We start from the raw sequence: 13892 nt of genomic DNA on the forward strand, positions 1-13892 counted from the left end.
CCCCGCCACCCGCCGCCGCGCGCTCGCCGGGGGCCGCCGGCCGTTGGAGCCTCGCCCTCCCCGCGCGCCGCGGCGCCACTGGTTGCCATGGGGACGGGGCCCCAGGTGGGGGCCGCGCGGAGGCGGGTGCGTGCGGCGACGTGTCCCGCTGTCATCTGTCTGGTGCCTTCTAAGACCCAGGCGGCCGCATCCTGGGCCCTTGGCTCTTTCGGACCCCCCAGTGCCCGGCTCCCAGCTGCTCCTGAGAAATATTTGTTGAATGAATGAACCAAGGCGATAACCAAGGAACGGTGTCAATGGCTGGGAGGTCCGCCCCAAATTCCCTCGATTTCTCCACCCCACCCCACTTTCTTTCCTCTTAACCAGATTTGAAATAGTATGGGAAATGGTGCTCTTTTCTCTATTCACCCAGGTGTCTTCCAGCCGAGAAGGGAGGTTTTCCTGTAACCGCATTGCTAGTCCGCAGTCACTGGACTGTGGTGACAGTAGCATTTGTACCTGTCCTTCCTGCAGCACATTGGGTCCTGGAAAACTTGGCGGGGCAGGCGGAGGGGACGTGCGGCCTCCTTTCAGGGAGAAGGAAATAGCTTCTGTGTGGGAGAACCGGAGCGACACCAGGGTGACTGATTCCAGATTCTTTTCATTTTCCACCAAGTTCCAAGAATAATTGATCGCAGAATTTGTCCCACCCTCTTGATTTCAGAGGGGAAACGACAAGGAAGAATAGATAGTATACAGAATTTATAATTCTTTGTATCAACAAGGGAAATAATTACTTTTATATTTTCTTTTTTTATTTAATAAAGTTTTATTTTTACAAACATACAGTTGGTTGGACCTGTTCCTGTATCTTCCCCGGTAGCGGGGGCATCTCACCATTTGTATTGAGGTTGTAAATCATTTGAGCTCCGTGCTTTGAAACCAGTTTGATAAATCCTACTAAGGAGCTCCTGCAGGGCCGCCCGGCCAGGCCGCAGTGAATCTTGCGTCTCCCGGAGACCACGACTGGTTTTAGACGCTTATAGTTGAGAACTTCCTTGCAGAACTAGGTTATGGAGCTTGTCCCAAACTTTGCCTTTGGAGTGTTTCTTCTTTTCAGCCCCATCCCTCATTTCTTAATGGGGATTTCGCTTTTCTTGGCTGACTTTCCGCCGCCGCCTTCTTTGCATCTTTGGGCACCATTGTGAAGCTAGGAAAGCACTAGGACAGAAGGGGAGGTATTTTTATACTATTTTCAAAAGCAAGTTCAACAATTATATACTCGTATACGTTACCATAAAAACTGAGTATATCCTATACATGGAAAATACTTTTTTATTGTTGGGGATTCATTGAGGGCACACAGGAGCAGGTTACATACATCGCTTTTGTTAGATAAGGACCCTCTCATATTTGTGTCCCGCCCCAAGGTGTGGTACACCTGTTGGAAAATACTTCAGAAAAAAACTTTACATCATAATAATCAAATGATCATAGAAATGGAAGAAACCATAGAGGAGATACAGTCTAATCCCTTCATTTTATGTAAAGAAACTCAAACCCAAAAAGTTATACTTGTTTGATGAGTCTCATTGCTAGTTAATGGCAAAAATGGAGATTAGAACCTAGGTCTTTTTCTTATTATACAATGCTAATTTTATAAATGGAAGTAAATTTATGGAATTTTCTGAAGCTGCTTCAATACAGATTCTATTTGAAAATAACCACTGAGGCTCGGCGCCTATAGCTCAACCGGCTAAGGCGCCAGCCACGTACACCTAAGGTGGCGGGTTCGAATCCCCAGCCCAGACCCGCCAAACAACAATGACGGCTGCAACCAAAAAATAGCCGGGCGTTGTGGCGGGCGCCTGTGGTCCCAGCTACTTGGGAGGCTGAGGCAGGAGACTCGCTTGAGCCCAGGAGTTGGAGGTTGCTGTGAGCTGTAATGCCACGGCACTCTACCCAGGGTGACAGCTTGAGGCTCTGCCTCAAAAAAAAAAAGAAAATAACCACTGAGCAAGAAGAGATTCAGTGTTTAGAAAAGATCACCCTAGAGCAATGCTATGGAGTAGAAATATTTATGCAAGAGACTTATGTAATTTTAAATATTCTAGCAGTCAAATTTAAACAGTAAAGTGAAACAGGTGAAGTTAATTTTAATAATATATATTTAAGCTGATATATCTAAAATATTATCATTTAACATGTAGTCAATATAAAACTTAGTGAGATTTTATATCTATTTTTTAATACTAGGTCTTCAAAATCTGATGTATAGTTTGTGGTTACAGCTGTATCAGCACGTACTGGCCATTTTCAAGCACTTAATAGTCACACATGCCAGGTGGCTACCGTATGGGACAGGGAAGTTGGAGAATATGGCTGCCTGGTTCATTAAATGTGAAGAGCCATCCTGGAGGGACCTTTCAAATTATTTGAGTGTGATTTGAGCAGGATTATGAAAGTATCGTGCCTCAACCTCCTCACTAACCTCCTCTGGGTTGGGAGAGGGATTGGACATTGGAAGAGAAGCTCATAAATCAGGGCACTTAGGCAGACAGGGTGTGGAATGCCCAGTGGGCCAATCTAGTCGTTACTAGCCAGGTTTGCTTCCCTGCGTAGGGGAATTAGAAACACCAGGTCTCATTTTAGGTTCGGAAAGCAAAATCAAATTTTTCAGAAAATGGCTACCATGATTTTTTTCTTTTCCTTTTTATGGGCCCTTAGGTTTTGGTACTGTGCTTTTGAAAATATCATCTTCTTTTGGATATTAAGGGGAGGTCAGGGAGAAAGATTTTGTATAATAAGGAGCTAAAGTTATGTAGATGGAATACTTACTTCCTGAAGCCCGGCCTGGCAACAATGGTGAAGTGAACGGGTCCCTAGTAGGGGAAACAAATGAGTAACTAGGAAGGAAATCGGACCTTCTGTTCACCTCAGCCAACTTCTCTAGGAGCTCATCTCTGCTAAAACCATACAGGTTCCTAGCTAAATAAGGATAGTGAGAAGTTACTGCCTCAAAATCTAGAAGACAAGAGTGAGAAGAGAAGTGAGCCTGGCGCTAGTGCTGCTTTTGCCATGAAGGCGTTGATGCTCTGGAAGCAGCAGCTACAAACCTGAGCGGCAGTTTTGGTAGTCTTGTGAAGCAGAGGGAGCAGAAGACAGAGCCTGGGCTCACCCCAGGGAGGAGTCACCACGTACTCTAGTCTTTAAGCTGGAACTGAGAGGACTTTACCATTGGGAAATGGGAAGGGGAAATAAATCAGTGCTCCTGCTGACTTCAAGTCCGGCTTTGAATCACCCAGGTGATGCAGAACAATCTCAATCCTTGAATTTGTAATAAAGTGAAACTGGACTGGTAGATTAAGTTACCCGCAAGTAGGAAACAAAAATTTTCTCTGGTAGGTGGCTCACGCCTGTAATCCCAGCACTTTGGGAGGCCAAGGAGGGTGGACTGCCTGAGCTCACATGTTCGAGACCAGCCTGAGCAAGAGTGAGACCCGTCTTGAAAAATAGCTGGGCATTGTGGTAGGTGCCTGTAGTCTCAGCTACTTGGGAGACTGAGGCAAGAGAATCTCTGGAGTCCAAGAGTTTGAGGTTCCTGTGAGCTGTGACACCACAGTGCTCTACAGAAGGCTACAAAGTGAGACTGTCTCAAAAAAGTTTTTTTCCCTCTGGTAAACAGAAAATCTTTTTAGGCCTCAAATAATTCTTCAAAATAATTTCTTAAATGCAATGACCAAAAAAACAAACAATGAATGAAAACAAGAATTTTTTTTAATTAAATCATAGCTGTGTACATTAGTACTATCATGGGGTACAGTGTGCTGTTTTTATATAAAATTTGAAACATTTTCATCAAACTGGTTAACATAGCCTTCATGTCATTTTCTTAGTTATTGTGTTAAGACATTTATATTCTACATTTAGAAAGATTCACATGTACCCTTATAGGATGAACCATATGTGTGATCCCAGCAATCCCCTCCCTCCACCTATCATCCCCCGCCCCTGCCCTTCCTCTCTTCTTTCCCCATATTCTTGGGCTATAATTGGGTTATAGCTTTCCTATGAAAGCTATAAATTAGTTTCATAGTAGGGCTGAGTAGATTGGATACTTTTTCTTCCATTCTTGAGATACTTTGCTAAGAAGAATATTTTCCGGCTCCATCTATATAAACATGAAGGAGGTAAAGTCTCCATCTTTCTTTAGGGCTGCATAGTATTCCATGGCATATATATATATATATATATATATATCACAATTTATTAATCCATTTGTGGGTTGATGGGTGAGTACTAATAACCAAAAGTAAGATCACAACAGATATGCATCATCAAAAATTTGTGAATTGGGCTCGGTGCCTATAGCTCAACCGGCTAAGGCGCCAGCCACGTACACCTAAGGTGGTGGGTTCGAATCCCCAGCCCAGACCCGCCAAACAACAATGATGGCTGCAACCAAAAAATAGCCGGGCGTTGTGGTGGGCGCCTGTGGTCCCAGCTACTTGGGAGGCGGAGGCAGGAGACTCGCTTGAGCCCAGGAGTTGGAGGTTGCTGTGAGCTGTAATGCCACGGCACTCTGCCCAGGGGGACAGCTTGAGGCTCTGTCTCAAAAAAAAAAAAAAAAAAAAAATTTGTGAATTGGAAGATAGATCAGAAGAAAGTATCCAGACTATAGGGAAATCAAAAATAATAGAAAACATTTTAGAGTGAAGATTTTACAACTTTAGTACTTATTGATAGAATTATTGATTGTTATGAAAATAAAAATAAAAAATCATTGTGAAAGAATTTAATACATTCCCTGGCATATAGAGAGTACTCAAGAAGTGTTTATTGTCTTCAAAGTTTTTAAAAATTAAATTGGTTACTTTTCAAATTATCTCTGTCATTTTGTATAATTTCTGCTTCTCTATCAAAAGGTTCAAACTTCTATTTTAACTTTTGTTTACATTTTAGACATATTACTAATAGTCATTTTTTATTTTATATCTTATTATACCAACCTAAAACATTTTGGATCTATTACTCATGATATATATATACCACTGCTTGTTAATCCGTTTCTGGGTTGGTGGGTATATAAACAGTCTAGTGCAAATGTCCTTATGATAAAAGGATTTTTTTTCTTCTGGGTAGATGCCCAGTAATGGGATTGCAGAATCAAATGGGAGGTCTAATTTAAGTTCTTTGAGGATTCTCCATACTTCCTTCCAAAAAGGTTGTTTGCAGTCCCACCAACAGTGTAAAAATGTTCCCTGCTCTCCACATCCATGCCAGCATCTGCAGCTTTGAGACTTTGTGATGTGGGCCATTCTCACTGGGGTTAGGTGATATCTCAGGGTAGTTTTGATTTGCATATCTCTGATGATTAGGGACAATGAGGATTTCTCAGATGTTTGTTAGCCATTCATCTGTCTTCTTTAGAGAAGGTTCTATTCCATTAACCTCTGATTTAATTTTGGTTATTTCTTTTCTTCTGCTGGCTTTTTCTTCTTTTTTTATTTTATACAATGGATCATGAGTCTGTTGATGCACTTTCTTTCTGTTTTTCAAATGTAGGCATCTAATGTAATAAATTTCCCTCTTAAGACTTCTTTGGATGTATCCCAGAGGTTTTGGTAACTTGTGACTTCATTGTTGTTGTTTGAGGAATTTAACGATTTCCTCTTTTATCTCTTCCTGAACCCAACTGTCATTCGGCATAAAGTTGTTTAATTTCCACATCTTTGTGTGGGGATGAATTTTTTTTTTTTAAACAGAGTCTCACTTTGTCACCCTCAGTAGAATGTTGTGGCATCACAGCTCACAGCAATCTCAAACTCTTGGGCTTAAGTGATTCTCTTGCTTCTGTCTCCCGAGTAGCTGGGACTGTAGGTGCCTGCCACAACTTCTGGCTATTTTTTAGAGACAAGGTCTTGCTCTGGCTCAGGCTGGTCTCCAACCCATGAGCTCAGGCAATTCTGTCTCGGCATCCCAGAATGCTAGGATTACAGGAATGAGCCACTGCACCTGGCCAAGAGATGAACATTTTTGTTGGAGTTGAGTTCTACCTTTATTGCCTTGTGACCTGAGAAGATACAAGGTATAATTTCTATTCTTTTAATTATGTTGAGCTTTGATTTGTATCCTAGGAAATGGACGATTTTGGAGTATGTACCATGGGCTGATGAGAAAAATGTATATTCCTTAGCTTTAGATGGTGTGTTCTGTATATGTCTATTAATCCCATTTGTTCTAGGGCAGTGGTTCTCAACCTTCCTAATGCTGTGGCCCTTTAATATAGTTCCTGTGGGTCACAACCCACAAGTTGAGAACCACTGTTCTAGAGTCACATTTAAGTTCTTTGTATCTTTGTTAAGGGGATCTGTCCAGTTCTCTCAGAGGGGTGTTAAGGTCTCTGACTATGATGGTGTTGTGGCATATCATATGGCTCAGACCTATCAAGGTCTGTTTCATAAATCTGGGAGTATTTAAGTTGGGTGCCTAAATATTTAAAATTAAAATGTCTTCTTGTTGTATTATTCCTTTGACCAGTATAAAGTGTCCATTGTCTTTCCTAACTTTCGTTGCTTTGAATCTGCTTGTATCTGAAAATAAGATTGCAACCCCTCCTTTCTTCTGATTTCCATTTGCTCAAAATACTATTTTCCCTCCCTTGACCCTGGGACTTGATTTGTTTTTCAAGGCTAGGGGTGTCTCCTGGAGACAGCATATAGCTGGCTTGCGATCTTTTATCCACTCAGCCAGCCTGTGCTTCTTCAATGAATTCAGTTTGTTGACGTTTATTGAAAAAATTGATAAGTGTGGTGGAGTTCTATTCATCTTATTTTGTGAAAGTCTGTTGTGTAGTTTTATCCTTTGTGCCTTCATGGAAGCTAAGTTTTGACCTTTAGCTTCTGGGTGTTTACTTTGCTGGTGGTCAGTGCTGAGAATAGGTCTATGTATTTCCTGTAGAGCTGGTCTTGTTGTGGCAAATTTCCTTGGTGCTTGTATATCTGCAAAAGATTTGATTTCCCCATCAATTTTGAAGCTTAGCTTAGCTGGATACAGAATTCTGGGCTAGAAATTGTTTTGTTTAAGAATGCTGAAGGGGGTTAACCATGCTCTTCTGACTTGGAAGGTTTCAGTTGAAAAGTCTGCTGTCATCCTAATGTCTCTGCCTCTGTAGGTCAGTTGGTGCTTACTCCTGGCTGCTTGCAGATTTTTTTTCTTTCATCTTGACTTTGGACAGGTTCATTATAATATGTTTTGGAGAGGCTCTATTTGAGTTGAGATGACCCAGTATTTGATATCCATCTGAAAGGAGTGTGTCAGGATCTTTAGTAAAACTTGGGATGTTTTCATTTATGACAGTCTCCAGTAGGGCTTCCATTCCTTTGGGACAATCTTCTTCCCCTTCAGAAATCCCTATTGTTTGTATATTTGAATGCTTCATGGAGTCTAGTAGTTTTGTAAGTCCCTGTTCTGCTTTCTCTCTCTCTCTTCTTCTGCCTCTTAAACTACCTGGGTTAACTCGAAAACTTTATCTTCTAGCTCTGAGGTTCTTTCTTCTCCATGGTCTAAGATATTTTTGATACTTTCTACTGCATCTTTTTTTTGGCCAGGGCTGGGTTTGAACCCACCACCTCTGATATATGGGGCTGGCGCACTACTCCTTGAGCCACAGGCACCACCCTACTGCATCTTTACATTCCCTGATTGTCTCCTTTATTTCCTTAAGCTCCACCATATCCTCATCTGATTTTTGGTTCTGTCTTTCCATTTTCTCGTCCATTCCTTTTATTCTAATATCATCCATATTTTAATTTCCCTTTCTGTCAAGTTTATTAATTCTTTATAGGTGGAGTCTTTTGTAGTAGTTTTCTCAGGGTCCCTTGGGGGAGTTCCTCTATTTAGGTCTCTCATGTTGCTTGAACTTTTCTGTTGGTTCCTCCTCATGTGTGCTTTCTTCTTGTTCACCTCCTTTCCTCCTATGTACTTCTCAGTGCCTCCTTTGTTTCAAATGGAAGTCCATGCTGTTGATGACAATATGTTGCAATATGTCACTGGGAAACCAGGCGGCACTGTGGCTTTTTTAGGACACAGAGCACACCCAGCAACCTCTATGGTCATTATTCCAAACTTAGTTGCCTTTGGTGATCACCTGATTGTTTCCTCTGCATTCAGACCTCACCTGGCTGGGATCTTAAAGCTCAAAGGAATTCTTCAGGGGCTAGTCTCCCAGTGTCTCCCTGACTTCAGTTCCCATGGGTTGCAGGAGACCCTCAGCCTGTCCCAAGAGTGGCATTCTGATCCAAGCAGGCAAAATTAAGGCAGCCACCCTCTAGGCCCCTGCTAAGACCTTCTCCTGACTCTCCCAAAATGGCAGCCCCCTGGACACCACACCTTCTCAGTATGGCTGCCTTGCCAGCCACCAAAGCTAACGCAAGCCCACTGGAATGGGCATTCAAATCTAGTTGCGGTATACTGTTAGAGTCCTTCCACTCTTCCAAGCTTTCCATTCCTTGTGCTGCTTCCCCCAACAACTGAAAATTCCAAAAAGGCTTCCTCCCTTCCTGAACCTCTGTGAGGGGGCAGCTGATCCCAGTTTACCCCAGTCACTTGCCTAATTCATCAGATTTCTACTGCTCAGGATCATTTGCTGTATCCAGCTCACCACCTCCTTGCTGTGCTCCCTGAACTATAAATCTGGGTAAGGTTCCCACACCAGGCAATGCTGGGTTCTCTCTTTTCCTCCAGTCATTCCAGGAAAGCTCAGATGAACAATCTTTCTGGTCTGCCATCTGGATCCACTTCTCCAACTATTATAATTTTAGTTATATTTATTATAGTTTTTTTCTCTCTTAAAATGTATGTACAGTTTTGGTACCTTTGATATGCATATATTTACCCTTGTATGTACCAATATCTGTATTTCTGCATGTGACCATTTATATCTTTATTAAGCTGAACATGAGTTCTTCAATTCTGTTACTCACATTGATTATTCTAGCCTCCTTTGTTTGCTTATGTGTAAATTCTAAATTCATGGAAGTTATGTGTAAATTCTAAATTCATAGAGTTTATGTGTAAACTCTACCCCAACAATGAAAAACTAGCTCCCATATGTATTATCTATATACTTAATTATACAACTGCAACATATATGTATAACAGTATCAGATTTGGTAATCTGCACTGTATGAGACTTTATCAATTAGAGTACAGTGCTGAGAAACAGTTAGTTTTGCCTTTAGCTTTACAGATTCATTTACAAAATTACTGAGATCAATACTTTTTACTTTCTGGGATCTTTCAACTTCCTAAATAATTTTTAAAATTTACATCCATTAAAGTTATTTGTGCCTCATTTACTTACTGAGCAAAGGCAGCCTTTTGGGATACCAGTTTTATGTGGAAGTCTTCTGCTGGAATCCTCATCTATGCTGGTCTTGCCATTTATATACTACTGTCCTTCTGCATGCATCCATCACACTGTAATTAGAAACACGTGGTGGGGGAGGAAAGCTACTTTTAGAATTTACTCCTTTGTTAAGGTTCCTGCTTTCACTTGAGTATTGAAATCTATGGATTCTATTCTCCTTCCAACTCAGCCATATATTTATATTTTATGTAATATATTATTTGTTTTAATTAAGTGTGTTGTCCAGGATATCTAATCAAACACGCTACCAGAAATGGAAGTCTTTTCTATGTTATTTTAAAATGTTTTTATATTTTACTGTACAGCAGAACTTCTGCAGTTGACCACCTCCTTACATTGACCACCTCCTTAAGTAGACCTAATTTTCATAGACTGGACATGCACCACATGCACATGAGTGTAGTAGGCCTACTTTACCTTGATCATTTTCATGTGTGTACCAGTTCGATAAAGTCCATTGGGTGGTCAACTTACAGAGGTTCTACAGTATAATAAATGTCTTTTATGTCTCCTCAGCTCTTTATTTATGGAAACAGAAAGGATAAAAATTATGAACAAGTTACATAAATAATGATTCAAGGTCATATTCTGTTACATTATGTTAGGGGAAAATTAGGGACCTAATCAATATAACTATTTATAAAAACAGGAGACTATGTTTTTAAAATACATTTGGAACACAGAATTTTGTATTTGGCAATTATATTGTTATTATTTTTGTTGTTATTATTTAATTTTATTGAAATAACTTCCATGAATTGAGAATTTATTTCTCTTCACTTCTGAGTGTTATGTTTTCTGGGTACCCTGTAAACAATGTTTAATACGCAGTTAACAGAATAATACTAAGCTAGAGATACATAAACAAATACTTCAAACAAATATTAATGAATAAACATTCTGTCGTTGCCATGACAGACTGCAGCACCTGTGTTAGAGAGATACCAACATTTTATCCATTTTAATGTCACCCTTGAACAATCATGTGGGAAACACGCAGGTTGAAGAAAAATAACTCCCAGTGCTCTCATTACTTAGGTTTGTACTGCAAGACTAGTCATCATGTTGTCACCATTATGCCTCTTTTTGTTTCCAGTGTAAAGCATGTTAGCATTGTTGCTGCTGCTGTTGAATGTGTATTGTTGTGCTTATCATAAAACATTATACTAGGACGCATCTGAATTCAGCACTGAGGGAACATGAGTTTGCCACATTCAATAGAAAACACCAACAACACTTTTCCCTTTTCCTTGTCCTGGACTAAAATTATGAATACTCTTAGACATGCCTCAGAAAAGGAAGCAGCAAAATGCTTACACATGAAATCTAGTTCATAGTGTTCTCACACCCAGCACCGTTTACCTCCCACATGGTTTCATTCCACAGTGCTATGATTCTGTACAAGTCTTGTTAGAAAACAACTTTTGGTAATTTAGGGAGTTATCTTCTCTGAAAAACAAATTTACATCATTCTGATGGAACATTTCTGAATGTGACCTGAAAAGTAGAGTTGCCTTCAGCCTGTGGTGACCTCCAGATTCAGAGACACAAATTATCTCTGAAAGTTTGTAAATTGCTTTGTAAAGAAGGCATCAGTTTCATTATCATGGTGTTGTGTTAAAATTCATTACATTGTCCTATTTCTGAACCTTCTGGGAGAATTTTCTCAGCTTGATGTAAACCCTCAGCTGCGAGAGACTGATCATACTCACAAGAAAGGACGTTTCCCTTTTTCCCTTTTATAGTTAAACTTTTCAATTGCATTTTCTTGTTTTAACCATCACTTGCCCATTCATGGGTAATTAAGTTTTTAAACCATGAAGGAAAGGAAAATGCTCATTCTTCTTAACCCCCCCCCCCCATTTTGGTAGTCATGAACAAAGAATAGTAGGAAGGAAGGAAAAACATATGTCAATCAATGTTCATCATTTAAAATTGTTGATTTTTTTTCTTTTCCTGAATTCTCCCTTTTCTTTGAACATAAAATATGAGAAAACAATCATACAAATGATTGTGGAAAGAATATGGATTTTAAATTCAGATAGAGAAAAGTTTGAATCCCAACTCTACTGTTTAATAGCTATATGACTGTGGCTAATTTATTTGACCTTATTGAATATCAGTTTCCTCAGTTCTAAAAGAGGGATGATTGGTACTTACGGGGATGTAATAAAGATTAAATTAGTCAGTTATGTATGTAATGCCCTTATCATGTACTAGGTGTCCCTAAATAGTTGGAATTAGTGTCATTGTTGTTGCTACTAGTATTATTATTTGTTAAACAATGATTTTTCTATTTTAAAAATATTCATGCCTATAATTCTAGCACTCTGGGAGGCTGAGGCAGGTGAATTGCCTGAGGTCAAGAGTTTGAGACCAGCCTGAGTAAGAGTGAGACCCTGTCTCTACTAAAAATAGAAAAACTAGCAGGGCATAGTGTCACATATCTGGAGTCCCAGCTACTTGGGAGGCTGGGGCAAGAGGATTGCTCAAGCCCGAGAGTTTGAGGTTGCTGTGAGCTATGATGCCATGTCACTCCACCCAGGGTGACAAACTGAGACTCTTTCCCCACTTATATATATATGCCATCTGAAATATGTATATATTTAAGAGAAAATTATACAGCTACTTTTAGAAAAAAATAAGCCTGAACAAGTTGTAAAGATAAAGCGCTTAGTCAAATAGCACTTGAATGATATGTAATTGAATAGTGATAAAGGGGAAGGGAAAATATTAAATTAATTGCTTGCTAAAGTATTTCTTCCCAATTAAAAACCAATGCTGTGGGTTTAAGTGAAGACTTTATGCATTTTTGAATTTCATTTACTTATTCATTCATTTAAAAATGCATATTATGCAATATGAACTGTCAAGCATGTGGAAGAGGAAAAGTCAAGGGACAGGAGTGTGCAAAGAGAATTCCATCTGAAATAAGCAAAGGGCTTTTTCTCAGACTACAAATATCTAAAAAGATGCTCATGCTCACCAATACTGAAAGAATATAAATTGATAAAATTATGAAATACTTTCTCAAAGACTAATAACATTTAAAATTGGCAAAGAAACAGGGATACTCATCTACTGTTTGGAAAGATAGATTGTTATAACTATTTGGGGTGATATTCGGATTTGGCAACAGTTCTTATTTAAATTTAAAATATGCACAGCCAGAAATTCTGATTTTAAGAATTTATCTTATAGAAGTCATAGCACAAAAACATAAAGATATTCATACAAAGAGGTTTGCTGTAGTGTCATTTATAATCACATAAAAGAGAGGGAGGAAAACAATAGAGCAGCACATGTGTATGTGTTATGTATTGCCAGGTAACAAATTATGCCAATAATTAGCAGTCCCAAACAACATATATTTATTTTATTCATTTTATTTTTTAGAGACAGAGTCTCACATCATCACCCTTGGTAGAGTGCTGTGGCATCACAGCTCACGGCAACCTCCAAGTCCTGGGCTTAGGTGATTCTCTTGCCTCAGCCTCCAGAGTAGCTGAGACTAACAACATACATTTATTATCTCACATTTTTCCAGGGTAGAAATTTAGGAGTGGCTTAGCTGGGTGGTTCTGGCTCAGGGTCTCTTGTGAGAATGCAGTCAAGATGTTGCAGTTATCTAAAAGTTTGACTGAGATTGGAGGATCTGCTTCCATGAAGGTACACACTCACATGTCTGCTGGTGGACAGCCTCAGTCCTGTACCACAGGAACGTCTCTCCAGTGCTGCTTGAGCTTCCTCCTGACATGGTCATTGGCTGCTTCTGGGGAAAGTGATTAAAGAAAGAGCAAGAAAGCAGCTGCCACCACTAAAACTGATAAGTATGTGGGGTAATGTATTTGTTAATTATTTCAGGTTAGACATTCCACAAAGACATAAGTTTATACATGATAAACATGTACAATTTTTGTTAGTTAATAAAACTAATTAAGGAAGCTGCAATGCCTTTTATGATTTCATCTTAGAAGCCATACAACATCAGTCAGGTGCAGTGCCTCAGGCCCATAATCCTACCACTTTGGGAAGCCAAGGTGGGAGAATCACCTGAGGCCAAGAGTTCAAAACAAGCCTGGGCAATGCAGTGAGACCCCATATCTAAAAAAAAAATTTTTTTTAAGAAAATTGCTGGTTGTGGTAATGTACACCTGTAGTCCCAGTTTCTTGGGAGGCCGAGGTGGAAGGATTATCTGAGCCCAAGAGCTTGAAGCTGCAATGAGCTATGATTGTGCCACTGCACTCTCGCCTGGGGTAAAAATAAGAAGTTGCACAGAGTCTGGGGGCAGCGGCCGAGCGGCTGTTGCCGGTTCACAGGTCCGAGCCAAGACAGTGTGAGTGCCCGCTGCCAAGACCGCCAGCTCCTTCGGGGTCACCTTCGAGCGGCCAGGGACCGCAGGCGGGTAGGCGCGCACGGAGCGCTCTGTGCCCAGCGCCGCCCCACTGTCCTGCGGGGAAGGAGAAGGAGCGGGCGGAGCGG

Source organism: Otolemur garnettii, unplaced genomic scaffold (genome assembly GCF_000181295.1).
Source record: "Otolemur garnettii isolate 467f Iridium unplaced genomic scaffold, OtoGar3 scaffold00001, whole genome shotgun sequence".
NCBI classification, from domain to species: Eukaryota; Metazoa; Chordata; class Mammalia; order Primates; family Galagidae; genus Otolemur; species Otolemur garnettii.